This window comes from Mobula birostris, chromosome 16 (genome assembly GCF_030028105.1).
Source record: "Mobula birostris isolate sMobBir1 chromosome 16, sMobBir1.hap1, whole genome shotgun sequence".
Lineage (NCBI taxonomy): Eukaryota > Metazoa > Chordata > Chondrichthyes > Myliobatiformes > Myliobatidae > Mobula > Mobula birostris.
The window spans coordinates 28,507,257-28,523,728 of NC_092385.1; the positions used below are offsets into that span (position 1 = coordinate 28,507,257).

Genomic DNA, 16,472 nt, shown 5'->3' on the forward strand with positions numbered 1-16,472 from the left:
TTGGTGTCATGGAGAGGGGAGACTTGCAGCATGGGCAACTGCTGGTCTTCCATACAACCTTGCCCAGGCCTGCGCCCTGGAGAGCGAAGACTTTCCAGGCGCAGATCCATGGTCTCGCAAGACTAACGAAAGTCGCTAAAAGTAAAACGAAGTGAAGACATGCATATCCTGGCTCTGTCTGTTTTCTTCCCCAATTAATTTTGTATTTTGAAGTTGCAAACTAATTCTAATGTCGGCTGCTGTAAAACCAACCAATTTAAATTTCAAGGTCATTTCAGCAAGATTAAAAAATACTTAAACAACTATATTTTAAAATCATTTCTGTAAGCTACCCATTGCAGCAGTGTAGACATTGATTTGGTATTTTGCCAGCAAGCATGCTTTTCCTGGGTAAATTTTGAAAAGAGGCTTGCAGATTATGGTGGGAATTTTGATTAGCTGCTGCTGCTAATGTGACAAGCATATGCATGTAGAATTAGGGCTTTCTTCCAATATTTCTAGCTCATATTCAGAGCAAAATGATAATTCCCATGAGCCAATCTTTTCTCATAGCAGCTGAAATTTTAACCTATACTCGTTAATTCATTAGCATAGCATGCTTCACGATTATCAATTGTTATTGCCCTGCATGGAAAGCTCTCATTTCTACAAGGAATTATCTCACTGTTAGACTGAATCATTCAGGTTGAAACTTGGAGTAAGGTTTTATGTACCAAATGGACAGTAATACTTATGTTCCACAATACAAACATAATTCATTACTTTAAATAATACTTTTCAGAAAATAAGTATTTATTGTCTACCTTCAGAGGAACTGCAAACATGAGCCCATCATTAATCTGTTTCTCTTAAAATAATTGTAAAATTTAAAATATTGGTGTCAACAGCTAAGATCATTGCAGGGCATACTAACAGGATAGGGCACACCATTAGGAAAGCCAGCAAGTACTTGGATGAAAGATAATTGAGCTTTTGACTGAACTTGTGTTTCATTGATGATTCAGTGCAAATATTAAGGGCTAAATTTGATTGCCCCTTGAAAGAACTTCAGCTTTTATAATACTTGATTAGTTAGTTTTCCTCATCCTAAATCTCTGGGTGTCATCCAGAACTCATTGAGACATCACAGGCAAGCATTATACTGCAACATTGGCCCCCACATTATCTCTTGCAGAATACCTCTCTGCTCCTCAGCTAACATATTGTGCAAAGGTCAGAGATGTTGCAACTATGCAAATGGTGATTGGGAATTTGAAGTCTACTCCAGTTGAGTGGCTGTTGTCGATGGCCTACATCGTTCCACCTGCCATTTGTCCAATGTCCTTTATGAGTTGGAACGATGATGGAAAACACCAGGTGAACTCTCAAAGACTTATATAAAAGAACATAAAACTTCAAGATTAGGACAGCCATTCTGTGAAAACATGGCTAACAAATATGCCACAGATACAGATTGATTATCCAAGTGTAAAGAACAATGTGATGTATATAAAGAAGGAATAAGAACGCCATCCTTCCCTCAACATCTATATAACCATGAACAATATGGACTTCTGCTGTGAAAATGGAAGGTGCTCAGTGAGCCTATATGCATTTGTGGCTATGAGTTTCAAACCATGGAACGCATTACTTCAATCCTTGCCTTTGGTATCAATTGAAGGAGGCACCTTATTTTGTTTGTCTGAAAATTTAGGAGACATTACTTGGATTTACAGAATAAATATTTAAGTTAAAAGTTTTTCATATCATACAAAAAGAAATAAAGAAATCGTGTTCATTCAGTGCTATGAAGACAGCTTCTGTTGTTAACTGTATCTTTTTATTTCAACAAATATAGTGTGTAAAGAGTGCTTCCATACTTGGACAAATCAACCTTAAGAATATCTTTTCAGACTAGACACAATGCAAAGCTCATTCACAAGAGCACAGTTCATAAGACAATTGATTAAAAATGGGGAGAGAGCAGTTACTCCACCTATGTGTGGTTACATCAAGATGCTGCAATTTTCCTGCCACAGATGCAGATGCAGTCTCACTGGCTCTCCACTTTGCCTTGGACCATCTGATCATCAGCGGTTCCTACATCAGGCTTCTGTTTATTGATCACAGTTCAGTATTCAACACCATCATCCCCTAAGTACAATTTCAAAACCGGGGCCTTTCTACCTTCCTCTGCAACTGGATCCTTAACTTCCTCATTCAGAGACCACAGTCAGTGCAGATTAGAAATAACATCTCCACTTTACCGACAATCAGCGTAGGCACACCTCAAGAATGGATGTTTTAACCATTGCTCTACTCTCGACACTTGTGGCTGTCTGACTAGGCACAGCTCAAATGACATTTGTAAATTTGCTGATTAAACTGTTGTTAGCACATCTTGGCAATTTTACATGTTGACAAGGAGGCATTCAGGATTGAGATAGGTCAGCTGGTTTGAGTAGTTTCACAACAGCAACCTTGCACAACTCAAAGATCAAAGAATTGATTATGGATTTCAGGAAGGGTAAGTCGGGAGAACACCAGTCCACATCATGGGTCAACAGTGGTGGAAAGGACGAGCACCTTCAAATTCCTGAGTGTCAACATCTCAGGAGATATACCCTGGGCATAACATAAAGTTACATATATGAAGAAGGCACAACAGCAGCTTGAATTTAAGGAGATTTGTTATATCAGCAAAGACTTGCAAATCTCTATAGATATATTGTGGATAATATTCTGACTGGTATGGAGGCTTCAATGCACAGATTTGAAAAAAATTGCAATGAGTTGTAAGTTCAACCAACATTATCATGGGCACTACCCTCCCCACGATGAAGGATATCTTCAAAAAGCGGTTCCTTAAAAAGGCAGCATCCATCATTAAGGACTTCCCTATGCAGGATATGCTTTCTTCTCATTACTGCCATTAGGGAAGAGGTACACGAGCCAGAAGATGCAGACTCAACACACAAGGAACAGCTTCTTGCCCTTCATCATCAGATTTCTAAATGGTCAATGAACCCATGAACACATCCTCACTAATTTGATCTTTGATCACACTATTTATTTATTTATTTATTTGCTTGTTAGTTATATTTCGTATTTTCATCTCAAGTAATCTTTTCTCAGCATTGTACTGTATTGCTTCCGCAAAACAACAAATTTCACTACATATGTCAGTGGTAATTCTGATTCTAATGTTGCCGTCTGCACTACAGGGGAATTCAAAAATGTCCATTGGTCCCTGGATAGCTAATCTGTATGATGTAATTCAAATGATAACTTGATATAAGGGTGTTGTCCATTCTTTGGGAAGTGCCTTTAGAAGACTTGAGTCCTGAGAATAAGGATAAATTACAGAGAGAAGAGAATTGGCTCAATCAGATCAAGAAGTGAGAACTGAGTGATAGCTACTGCAGAAATGGTGCTTCAGCTTCTGCAGTTGTTTGTGTGGTAATCATTTCTCTTGTTATGCGTCACAGTAGATAGTAATTGTTGCTTCACATGTACAAAACATTAATTTGTTTCCTCAACTCTGGGGCCCTTTGAGAAAATTTTAAAGTATTATAGTGATGAAAATTTCCACAATTTGCATTTTGTTCCCCAGTGGCATCATGAAATACTGTAGATCAGGAATTAATTGGATGGGAAGCTTCTGAAATTCCTTATTTGTTTTTACCTTGATTTTGTTTCATGTCTTGCCATTTTGCAGAGATGTGGCAAGCAGTTCCATTCAGAATAAAATGTTTGAATATGTAATGCCTTAATGTCAATAAGCCTGAAATGCTTGGAGCTGCTTTTCTCCAACTACATCTGGTGTGAATATGTTGCAGGATGGAAACACTAACCTTTGAAATCGATTGCTTCAATGGAAAGCAAAAGAGTGAAGGACCAGTGCAGTAATTGATACAGAATGAAAGCGTGAACTTGTATTGGAAAATGAGTCAGACAATGTCAGTACTGAAATAGTCTTTGAAATACCAAAACTTGATCGGACTTATATCTGTGCTTTCCTTAAAGAAAATATGTGGATGCATTTGCAATAACAACCTATTTACTTTGTTATTTTCTTGTCCTTGTCAATCCTTGTCAAAGTGAACAAGACTACACAAGTGATTGATGAATCACATGTTAAGGAGAGATTGTGCTACCTTGCCCTTGCAGAAGCAGAATTGACCACTAAACTGACACAAGCATATTGATAGATTTGACGTGGAATAGTTGACTAATGGGAGGCTTTTAAAAGGATCATATCAAGACTCTAGGGGCAACCTATTCCACTTAGGATGAAGGGTACATGTCTCTTGTAGGAACCCTGGCTGACAAAAGATATTGCTGCTCTGCTCAGGAAAAAGAAGGGGAAAAAAGGCTTTTAAGCAGCTAGGTACAAATGAATCCCTTGACAAATATAAATGAATTAAGAGCAGACTTAAGAGGAAAATCAGGAGAGCAGAATGGTGGTATGAAATGTGTTTGTCAGGCTGGGTTAAAGATAATTCCAAGAGGTTCTTCAGTTATTTTAACAGTAAAAAAAAAAAGCACTAGGGAAGAGTAAGTCGCTTAAAGACCTTCAGCACCATGTATGTGTGGAACCACAGAAGTTTTTTTTTAATGCACATTTCTCCTTGGTAACTGAGGGCAAAATGATAGATACCAAATAATGAAATAGTTGGTTGTGAGATCCTGGAACATATGTACATCAACTGGAAGGAAGCATTTTCAACCTTGAAACACATTAAGGTGAGCAAATCCCAAGAACTTGGAGCACCCCTCCCCCTTGCACCAGACCTTATGAGAGGCCAGGGAAGAAATTGCAGAAGCCCTAATGGAAATATTTGCTCTGTTGATGGCCACTGGTGAAGTTCTGGAAGTGGAGGGTGGGTAACTTAGTTCCATTGTTCAAGAAATGTAGCAAAGACAGGTCAGTGAGCTTGACTTCAGTTGTAGGGAAGTTATTGGAAGTAATTCTGAGGGACAAGATTTACCATCACTTGGATACTCAAAGTCTGACCGGGAATAGTCAGCATAGTTTTGCGTGTGAGAGATCATGTTAGACAATTATTTCCGATTTTTTTTTTTGAAGAGATGACTAAGGGAATAGATGAATGTAGAGCAATAGATGTTATCTATATGGACTTCAGTAAGGCATTTGACAAGCTCCCATATGGCAGACTGATCTGGAAGATAAGGTTCCATGGGATTCAGGGGATGGTAGTGAAGTGGATTCAAAATTAGCTCAGTGAAAGAGAGCAGGGAGTGATGGTTGAAGGTTGATCCTCCGACTGAAAGACTGTACCTGGTGGGGAGCCCCTGGTCTGTATTGAGACCTCTGTTATTCATTGTTTATGTAAATTATATACTTATGAATGTACAGAGCATGATCGTTGAGTTTGCCGTTGATACTAAATTAAGGAGGTCTTGTTGATACTGAAGCAGGTTGCAATGAATTGTGATGGGATCTTGCTTAATTAGGGAGATGGACTGAGGAGTAACAAATGGATTTCAACTAAGCTAAGTGTGAGACGATGCATTTTGGACATTCAAACCAGGGTAGGACCTATACAGTAAATGGCAGGGCTTTGATGTGCTTTGTGGAGCAGAGGAACCTGGGGTTACAAGTGCACAGTTTACTGAAAGCAGCTGCACAAGTAATGAAGAAGGGAATTGGCATGCTGGCCACCATCAGTTAGCGTATCAAGTTTAGTAATAAGGACATAATATTACAATTAGAGAAGTAATTGGTGAGACTACTCTTGGAGTATTGTGTGCATTGTTGGTCATCCTGCTATAGGAAAGACATTGTGAAGCTGGAGAGTGTGTCAGAGACGTTTCCGATGATGTTGCTTGAACTAGAGGGCTCGAGTTACGGGGGAGGGTTGGCCATGAGGGATCTTTATTCCTTGGAGTGCAGGAAAAGGAGAGGTGAACTCATGTAAGTTTATAAAATCATGAGAGGTATTGATAAGATAGATGGCCATAGTCCATTACCCAGTTAGGGAGTCGAAAACTAGAGGACACAGATAAAATATTAGAGGGGAGAGATTTAAAAGAGACGAGGGATATCTTCTTTAGAAAAAGGGCAGTGAGTACCTGGAATGAGCTGCCAGGGGAAAGGGGTTGAGGCAAGTACATTTGCAATGTTTGAAAGGCATTTCGATTAATATATGGTGGGGAACAGCTTGGAAGTTTATGCTCCAAACACAGCCAACTGGGACTAAAAGTGGTCTGCATGGATCAGTTGGCCTGAAGGGACTACTCCCATGCTGTATTCCTCTATGAATCTAAGTGTGTTACGTGTTACCTGTCACTAAGTGTTGATATAGTGGATCAGAGGAAGAGGTAACTGCGGGTGCGAATTCTCAGGAGATTGAGATTGTATTATCAGCTCTGCTATGTGAGATGTTTTCCCAAATTCCTTTGTCTCTGTTCTTCTCTCACTACACTGCCACTCCTCTCCATGTGCACAAGCACACACAAATACATGTGTAAACACTTCCAGGATAGCACTGGCGATACATGGTGGCGTTTTGCTGGCAGCTCACAAAACTACTAGATATTCTACTAGACATATTTCCTCTGAACTACAATCCTTGGAATCCACAACCTGTAATTTCCCTTTAAGAAATATATTTTTGAACCATCTAAACAAACTATCAATTTTACAATCTCCTGAAGGATTCTGAAAACTTGACTCTCATTATTGCAGGTGCAACACCTTTAAGTGGATGAAGGTCAGCCATCATGGGAGGAGAGAGCGCTGATTAAAGCGCTGGTGGAACTCAGCAGGCCAGGCAGCGTCTGTGAAAAAGGTTACAGTCGAGGCCAAGTCTTTATGTTTGAAGCAGAGGTTGACAGATTCTTGATTGGTCAAGGCATGAAGAGATATGGGGAGAAGGCAGAAGAGTTGGGGCTGAGTGGAAAATTGGATTAGCTCTAATGAAATGGCAGAACAGGCTTGATGGGCCAAATGGCCTAATTCTACTCCTGTATCTTATGATCTTTTATTTTATGGTCTAAGAATTCTCTCCAATAACTTACCTACCACTGAAGTGAGACTCACTGGTCTATAGTTTCCAGGATTATCTCTGGTTCCCTTCTTGAACAATGGAACAACAGTAGCTACTTATCAGTCCTCCAGGACCTCGCCTGTGGCTGGAGAGGACACAAAAGTATTCATCAAGGCCCTGCAATCTCTACCTCTCTCAATAACCTAGGGTGTATCCCATCAGGCCCTGGGGACTTATCCAACTTAATGCTCTTTAAGAGACCCAATACTACCTTCTCTTTTACTTCAAAATGCCCTAGCATATTAATACACTCAACACTGGTCTTGGTATCCCCATGTCCTTGTCCTCAGTAAATACTGATATAAGTATTCATGAAGGACTTCACCCCATTCGTCGCATTCAAGCCAATGTTCACCTCTTTATCCTTGAGTGTCCCACCCTCTCCCTAGTTATCCTCTTGCTCCTGATGTATGTATAATTCAGCACACTTTGCATATCTTCTGCATTTGCACTGATTGACACTGAAATGTTACTGCAGGGCTTTTTCCCAAGCCGCCTGCCAGATTTTGAAACCTGCACATTTACAAGAAGTAATTGCTGCTCAGTGATATTTTCCACTCATGTCTAATAATAGTTGCAGTGAGAAGCTGAAGTTGCTGGGATAAAATGTACAAATGTGTGTGTTTGTGCATGAAGTTATTTCCCACAAAAGGGAGAATAGAATATATTAATCTAGTTGAGATACTCATTATAAGGTAATTATATTTCTAATTTATGCTAGTTTAAATGCCATTGCACTCTAAATTACTTGAAAGGATAGAAACAACCTTGTCCCATTTCATTCTAGTGAAACCAGCAGCACTACATAAAAGACTATTTTGTATTCCAGTAACCAAATTCACATTATAGTAACCACTGTAGATCCAAAGTAAGCAAAAGACAATGCCATACTTTCCCTTTATATTCCATGCAGTTTTGCCTTATCATGTTAAAAGTTAGACTACTGTTGGATTTTCTGAGGATAATAATGTACATGAATCAGTATCATTGTTCATATCTGGAATGAAATGTAAAAGATCCCCAAGAGATCACTGTAGTTCCTCTGGGCAATGTCCTTGATCCAGTTGTGTTTACCATTGTATTCAATAGTAATTGCCATTGCTGAGCTCTGCACCATCATTGCCCAGGGTGAATTGTATGTTCTGGTAAGGAGCAAGGACAAGGGTGGTAAGGTAATTACAGAGACTGTCATAAGGGCAGGAATGGCTGCTGGATGTTCTGGGGTTCAGATGTTTCAAAACAGAAAAAGAGTAAAAGAGGTGGTGGAGTGGCATTGTTAATCAAGGATAGTATCACAGTTGCAGGAAGAGAACAAACACTCTACTGTGATTATTTGATAGCCTCCCAAATATCACCAGGGACTCTGAGCAGCAGATCAATAGGCAGATTTTGCAAACATGCAAAAATAAGAGGGTTCTTGTCGTTAGTGACTTCAACTTCCCTAATGGTAAGTGGCAGCTCCTTAGTTCAAATGGTTTAGCTGGGGCGAAATTTGTGAGTTGTGACCGGAAATGATTTCTGATACAATATATAGACAAGCTAATTAGGAGAGAGGCCATACTGGATCTAGTACTAGACAATGAAGCTGGTCACGTAACAGATCTCTTGGTGAGTGAGCACTTTGGAGATAATGACCATAACCCCTTAACCTTTACCATAGCCTTGGATAAGGATAGAAGCCGATGGTGTGGAAAAGTTTTTAATTGGGGGAGGGTTAATTACATGGTATTAGGCAAAAACTTGGGAGTATAAATTCGGACAGTTGTTTTCAGAAATATGAAGGTCTTTAAGGGAGCATTTGCATTGGGTTCGGAATAGACTTGCCCATTGAAGCAAGGATGATGGAGTGAAGGAACCATGGTTAACAAGAAAGGTATAATATTTGGTCAAGAGTAAGAAGAAAGCATACTTAAGGTTTAGGAACAAAGATAAGACAAGGCTCTTGAGAGTAACATGGTAGCTAGGGAGAATCTTAAGTAGCTACTTGGAAGAGCTAGAAAGGGCATGAGAATATCTTGGCATGCAGGATTAGGGAAAACCCAAGGCATTCTATACATATGTGAAGAACAGAATGATGACTAAGATAACTAGAATGAGGGTATGACTGATCACGGATGAAAGTAAAATATGCCTGTAGTCAGAGGAGGTCAGGTTATTCAATGAATACTTTGCTTCAGTATTCACCAGTGATAGGAACCTTGACCAATGTGTGGTCAGTGTAGCACAGACTACTATGCTGGTACATGTTGAGGTTAAGGAGGCTATGTTGAAACTTCTGAAAAACATTAGGGTAGGTACAGTTGAAGTCAGAAGTTTACAAACACTTATCCAAAAACATTTAAACTCAGTTTTTCACAATTCCTGACATTTAATCTTAGAAAACATTCCCTGTATTAGGTCAGTTAGGATCACTACTTTATCTTAAGAATGTGAAATGTCAGAATAATAGTAGAGAGAATGATTTATTTCAGCTTTTATTTCTTTCATCACTTTCCCAGTGGGTCAGAAGTTTACATACACTTTGTTAGTATTTGGTAGCATTGCCTTTAAATTGTTTAACTTGGGTCAAACACTTTGGGTAGCCTTCCACCAGCTTCTCACAGTAAGTTGCTGGAATTTTGTTCCATTCCTGCAGACAGAACTGGTGTAACTGAGTCAGGTTTGTAGGCCTCCTTGCTCGCAGACGCTTTTTCAGTTCTGCCCACAAATTTTCTATCAGATTGAGGTCAGGGCTTTGTGATGGCCACTCCAATACCTTGACTTTGACCTTAAGCAATTTTGCCACAACTTTGGAGGTATGCTTGGCGTCATTGTCCATTTGGAATAGCCATTTACAACCGAGCTTTAACTTGGCTTCAATATATCTGCATAATTTTTCTTCCTCATGATGCCATCTATTTTGTGAAGTGCACCAGTCCCTCCTGCAGCAAAGTACACCCACAACAGGATGCTGCCATCCCCATGCTTCACGGTTGGAATGGTGTTCTTCGGATTGTAAGCCTCACCCTTTTTCATCCAAACATGACAATTGCCATTATGGCCAAACAGTTCAATTTTTGTTTCATCAGACCAGAGGACATTTCTCTAAGAAGTAAGATCTTTGTCCCTATGTGCACTTGCAAACTGTAGTCTGGCTTTTTAATGGTGGTTTTGGAGCAATTACTTCTTTCTTGCTGAGCAGCCTTTCAGGTTATGTCGATATAGGACTCGTTTCACTGTGGATATAGATACTTGTCTACCTGTTTCCTCCAGCATCTTCACAAGGTCCTTTGCTGTTGTTCTGGGATTGATTTGCACTTTTCGCACCATAGTACGTTCATCTCTAGGAGACAGAATGTGTCTCCTTCCTGAGCGGTATGACGGCTGTGTGGTCCCATGGTGTTTATACTTCAGCACTATTGTTTGTACAGATGAACGTGGTACCTTCAGGCGTTTGGAAATTGCTGCCAAGGATGAACTAGACTTGACATCATTTTCTGACCTCAATCCAATAGAAAATTTGTGGGCAGAACTGAAAAAGCATCTGCGAGCAAGGAGGCCTACAAACCTGACTCAGTTACACCAGTTCTGTCTGCAGGAATGGAACAAAATTCCAGCAACTTACTGTGAGAAGCTGGTGGAAGGCTACCCAAAGTGCTTGACCCAAGTTAAACAATTTAACAGCAATGCTACCAAATACTAACAAAGTGTATGTAAACTTCTGACCCACTGGGAAAGTGAGAAAGAAATAAAAGCTGAAATAAATCATTCTCTCTACTATTATTCTGACACTTCACATTCTTAAGATAAAGTAGTGATCCTAACTGACCTAAGATAGGGAATGTTTTCTAGGGATTAAATGTCAGGAATTGTGAAAAACTGAGTTTAAGTGTATTTGGCTAAGGTGTATGTAAACTTCTGACTGCAACTGTAAATACCTAGGACCAGATGGCATATACCCCTGTTTACTACGGGAACCTAGGGAAAAGATTGCTGTGCCATTGCCAATGATCTTGGTGTCCTCATTGGCCACAGGTGTATGGCCAAAAGATTGGAGGATGGCAAAGGTTATTCCTTTGTTCAAGAAATGTAATGGGGATAATCTGGGAATTATACACCTGTGAGTATAATATCACTTTGGGCAAACTTTTGGAGAGGATTCTTAGAGACAAGATTTACAAGCATTTGTAGAAACATAGTCTGATTAAAGCTATTCAGCATGGCTTTCTGAGGGGCAAGTTGTACCTCACAAGTTTAAAGAGGTGACAAAATAAATTGATGAAGGTTTAGTGCTAAACAAGGTTCCCATTGTAGGCTTATTCAGAAAGTCAGGAGGCATGCAATACAGGAAATCTTGGCTGTGTATGTTCAGAATTGGTTTGCCTTCAGAAGGCAAAGAGTGGTAGCAAATGGAGCACTTTCTTCCTGGAGGTCTGTAACTGGTTGTGCTCTGCAGGGTATGTTCTCGGACCCCTGAAGAAGTGGCGGGTGGGGTAGTAAGTTTGCATATGACTCCAAAGTTGTTGGTGGTGGAGATAGTGTAAAATGTTATCATATTACCGTTTCATCTCCTGATGAGCCTGTCATTGCACATGTATGCATTATGTATATTTACGCTGTGTTAATTATATTTATATTTGCCTTCATTTTGTAATGGACTACACTGCTGCTGCAGAAAACCAATTTTCATTGTATTTATATCCTGTGTATATCTGTCTACGACTATGAACTTGTGGACTGCAGCTGTTAGAGAAGATGGCTCATCACCACTTTCATAAGAGCAATTAGGAATGGATAATAAATACTGGCTTTACTAGTGATACCTATATCCATAAAACTAATAAGTAAATTTAAAAAATGTCCAATACATTTATGTTTGTTGTATTGCATTTATCAGAAATGAATTAGCCATTGTAAAAGAAGAATTATGGGAACTTTAAAAATTATGCTGCTTTGGAATTATCTCTTTAATGATTCATCTAGATTAGAAAAATGGTATCAAATGGTCTAATTAATTATTGATTTTAGATTTAAAAATGAATGAACTGAAAACAAATCTTCTCATTTATGAATGGGATGAACTAACCCCCTACCAATACAAAATATATATTCTGTTCATAATTTTACACTATGCTGCTGCTCCTTTTGCTTCATTATATTTTTGGATAAAGATTTATATTGGGATTGATGCCTTTGTTCTATGGTAGTTTCACAGAGTTATTTTACACCTTAATATTTTGAAGCTTATCACTGTTTTATCATTGTTCAGACAAAAATAAAATCAATCACTTCAGATCATGACATTTGTTAAAGAGAACTGATGTACATGCAAAAATATCAGTCCATCATTCTGTAAGCTTTGCCAATTTATTATGTATAGACTTTCACAAGCTGGGTATAAAATTGATTTTTTTCATAAGCCTGATGCATTATTTCTATCAATGGTTACTCAATGTAATATATTAATCAGGGTTAGTGAATTTTCAATAGCATTGTTCATTATAGGTCAAATTGTTTGTTTCCCATTGTGCTCTGTTATAACAGATAATGTAATTATTCTGTTGGTGAGGTGAAGTTGTTTTCCTTTTAGTTGAGCTAAGAGATCTAATTGACCACTGAGTTGAAATCAGAGTTTAATTGGATAGCAGATCACAGTCTTGGCTTCCCATTTCTTTGAAAGGAGTATAATTAGTAAGGTCACTTTGAGGTTACAACCCTTGTTTTCTGAATGAAGTGAGTACTTTTGTTTTTTTATGCCATCCTTTTTGAAGAGTCACACTAAAAAAAATACAATAATAATGTGCAGTGGACTAAAAGTGCACAGTAAATATGCTATTTTAATGGCCTCCTTGCTCAGCATAAAGCCTTGACAACAAGTTGCGACTGTGAGGCATTTTGCAAAGGTTGCAGGCAGTATGCCCCATGCAGCTGAATTTCGTAATGTATGTACGCTAACTTTCTTCGGAAATTTAGGCCGTTGAAGTTGATTCTTTGGTTCTGTGCAGTAAAGTAGTGTGTGATGTCACTTTACAGAGAGCTGCCACCACTGGCTTCCCCATTCTCTTTTCCTTGGACTAGTGCAGTGGTAATGCACTGCATGAAAGTTCCTCCTATACAGCTTTTGTTGTGTCAGTATCATAGCTGGTTGCACCATATCAGCTCTGAAATTAAAGAAAGGGGCAAGGATTGGTTTTTGAGTAAAAGGATTAAAGTATTTGCAGCTTCTCTAGCAGGCTGTACAAGGTGAATTGAAAGCATGTGTCCTGAAAACATAGCAAGTAGGAGCTGAGGTATTCAGATCATGTGGTTATGTTGGCAAAACTAGCTGTGAGTTGAGTGCTAGACACGCGAGGTTGAGTGTGAGAGATTGAGAGAAGGGAATAATGTGCAATGCTTATAAAGGGAAAGCTGAAGGTATTGTGTAGTATTGTGTATAGTAAAGATAGAGGTGAAGATCTGGGAAGTAAGAATCCTTATCTTGGCAGTCATTGTGAGTCTGTGTCCAATTAAAAACTAATGAGCTAGGATTCTTCCTTTACTACCCTTTAAAGAAAAATCCACTTCTATTTTGGGAACTTCATCATTTGGCCTAACTGGTCCATACTGACCAAGGTGCCTATCCAAGCTCATCCCTCTTGACAGCATAACCTTTTAAACCTTTCTGATCCATATACAGGTTTCCCCCGCCATCCGAAGGTAGAGCGTTCCTATGAAACGGTTCGTAAGCCAAAATGTCGTAAAGCGAAGAAACAATTACCATTTATTTATATGGGAAAATTTTGTGAGCGTTTGCAGACCCAAAAATAACCTACCAAATCATGCCAAATAACACACAAAACCTAAAACAGCAATAACATATAGTAAAAGCAGGAATGATATGATTGTCATATCGGCACGTAATTAATTAGCATGTTTATTTTGGCTTTTTTCTTAAAGATGTGCTGTGTGCCTCCCGGCTACCGCTGCATTCTCCGCGAATCGGTATCTGTCCGTGGCCTGGGGGTTGGGGTGATGGGACACTGAGGTGTCATCTCATCATCGTCTCCGTACCCTTTCAAAATTAGTCGTATTTTATCATTGCAGCGAAAATCTCATGCAGTTGGTTCACGTTCAGGTCACTACTGCATTCGATTTCGATTGTTATTCTTTTTTCTTCCAATTGCATCAGCTCTTCATCTATCAGATCTTGGTCATGGGATGCTAAAACCTCTTCAACATCATCTTCATCAGCTTCCACAAGTCAAACTTGCTTACTCCTTGCTTCGTTCACCATGATCAAAACGCTTAATTATGTCTAGTTTTATGCTAAGCGTAACACCCTTACGCGCTCTCTTAGGCTTTGCCGATGCCATAGAACTCATCTTGCAAACGATTGTTCACAGGCACATGTTTAAGCAATGCCGGCGAGAATGCCGTTCCAAATCTGGGGGAGAGTGGCTGCTCAGGGCATGCGCTGCCTTTTATCGCGCGCTGATTTTTTATCATGCGCTGATTTTTTTCGTAACAGTGAAAACACCTTCTGAAAGCGAAAACAGGGTACTAATGTAGGTCTTTCATAACAGTGAGGTTTCGTAAAGCAAACGTTTGAAAAGCGGGGGACACCTGTACATACACTGTCTTTTAAAAGTTATTATTGTACCTGCCTCAAATACTTCCTCTGACAGCTCATTCTATATACATAACACCCCAAGTGGTAAAAAAGTAGCCCCTCAAGTTCCTCTTGAATCTCTCCCCTCTCACCTTAAACCTATGCCCTCTACTTCTTGATTCCACAGTTCTGAGGGTTGGGGGGAGTTTATTCATCCTCTGTACACCAGTCATTATGTTATTCATCTGTAGAAGATCGTCCCTGTGTCCTATGCGCTAGGAAATAAAGTCCCAGCTTGTCCACTCTCTTTCAGTCCCTCAAGTCCTGACAACATCCTTATAAATCTTTTCTGCAATACACATCAAAGTTGCTGGTGAACACAGCAGGCCAGGCAGCATCTCTAGGAAGAGGTATAGTCGACGTTTCGGGCCGAGACCCTTTGTCAGGACTAACTGAAGGAAGAGCTAGTAAGAGATTTGAAAGTGGGGGGGGGGGGGGAGAGGGAGGGGAAGATCCAAAATGATAGGAGAAGGCAGGAGGGGGAGGGAAGGAGCCAAGAGCTGGACAGGTTATTGGCAAAAGAGATATGAGAGGATCATGGGATAGGAGGCCCAGGGAGAAGGAAAAGGGGGAGGCGGGGGAAAAACCCAGAGGATGGGCAAGGAGTATAGTCAGAGGGACAGAGGGAGAAAAAGGAGAGCGAGAGAAAGAAAGTGTGTATAAAAATAAATAACGGATGGGTACGAGGGGGAGGTGGGGCATTAGCGGAAGTTAGAGAAGTCAATGTTCATGCCATCAGGTTGGAGGCTACCCAGACGGAATATAAGGTGTTGTTCCTCTAACCTGAGTGTGGCCTCATCTTTACAGTAGAGGAGGCTGTGGATAGACATATCAGAATGGGAATAGGATGTGGAATTAAAATGCGTGGCCACTGGGAGATCCTGCTTTCTCTGGCGGACAGAGGGTAGGTGTTCAGCAAAACGATCTCCCTGTCTGCGTCGGGTCTCGCCAATATATAGAAGGCCACATCGGGAGCACCAGACGCAGTATATCACCCCAGCTGACTCACAGGTGAAGTGTCACCTCACCTGGAAGGACTGTCTGGGGCCCTGAATGGTGGTAAGGGAGAAAGTGTATTTCCAACATCTGCAGAATTCCTGGTGTTTAAATCTTTTCTGCGCTCTTTATAGTTTAATGATGTATTTCCTATAGCAGGGCGACCAGAACTGAACACAATACTCCGAGGGTGGTTTCAACAGCATATGCCTGTACACCTGCAGCATGACCTCCCAATTTTTATACTCTTGTCTTGATTTACGAAGGCCAGCATGCCAAAAGCTGCCTTAACCTTCCTCTCTACCGGTGACGCCACTTTCCATGAACCATGTACTTGTACTCCAAGGGCCCTCTGTTCTACAGCACACCCTAGTGCCCTGCCATTCGCAGTGAAAGTCCATACCTGAATTTGACTTTCCAAAAAATGTAACGCCTTGCAATCATCTGAATTAAACTCCATTTGCAATTCCTCAACCCACTTACTCAGCCGATCAAGATGCCACAGAAATTTTTGATAACTTTCATTGTCTACTATATAACCTATTTTAGTGTCATATGCAAACTTACTAACCATGCTTTGTTCATTCTTCTTCACATAATTGTTATAAATGACAAACAACAATGGGCCAAGCACTGTAAATCACAAACAATTTGCCCAGCGCCAATCGCTGAGTTACACCACTTGTCACGCACCTCCAGTCCGAGAAACAACCTTCCACCATTACCATCTGCTTTATATTATCAAGCCAATTACGTAACTAATTAACTAGCTCTCTGATTACTTGCCTAGGTTTTGT

General features: G+C 40.0%; 1 protein-coding gene across 2 annotated transcripts in view; it reads left to right on the forward strand.

Moving 5' to 3' along the window:
• LOC140211072 (receptor-type tyrosine-protein phosphatase gamma-like) overlaps nucleotides 1–16,472 on the forward strand; it is a 677,613-nt gene that overhangs the window by 276,546 nt on the left and 384,595 nt on the right. The gene's annotated exons all lie outside the window — the stretch shown is intronic.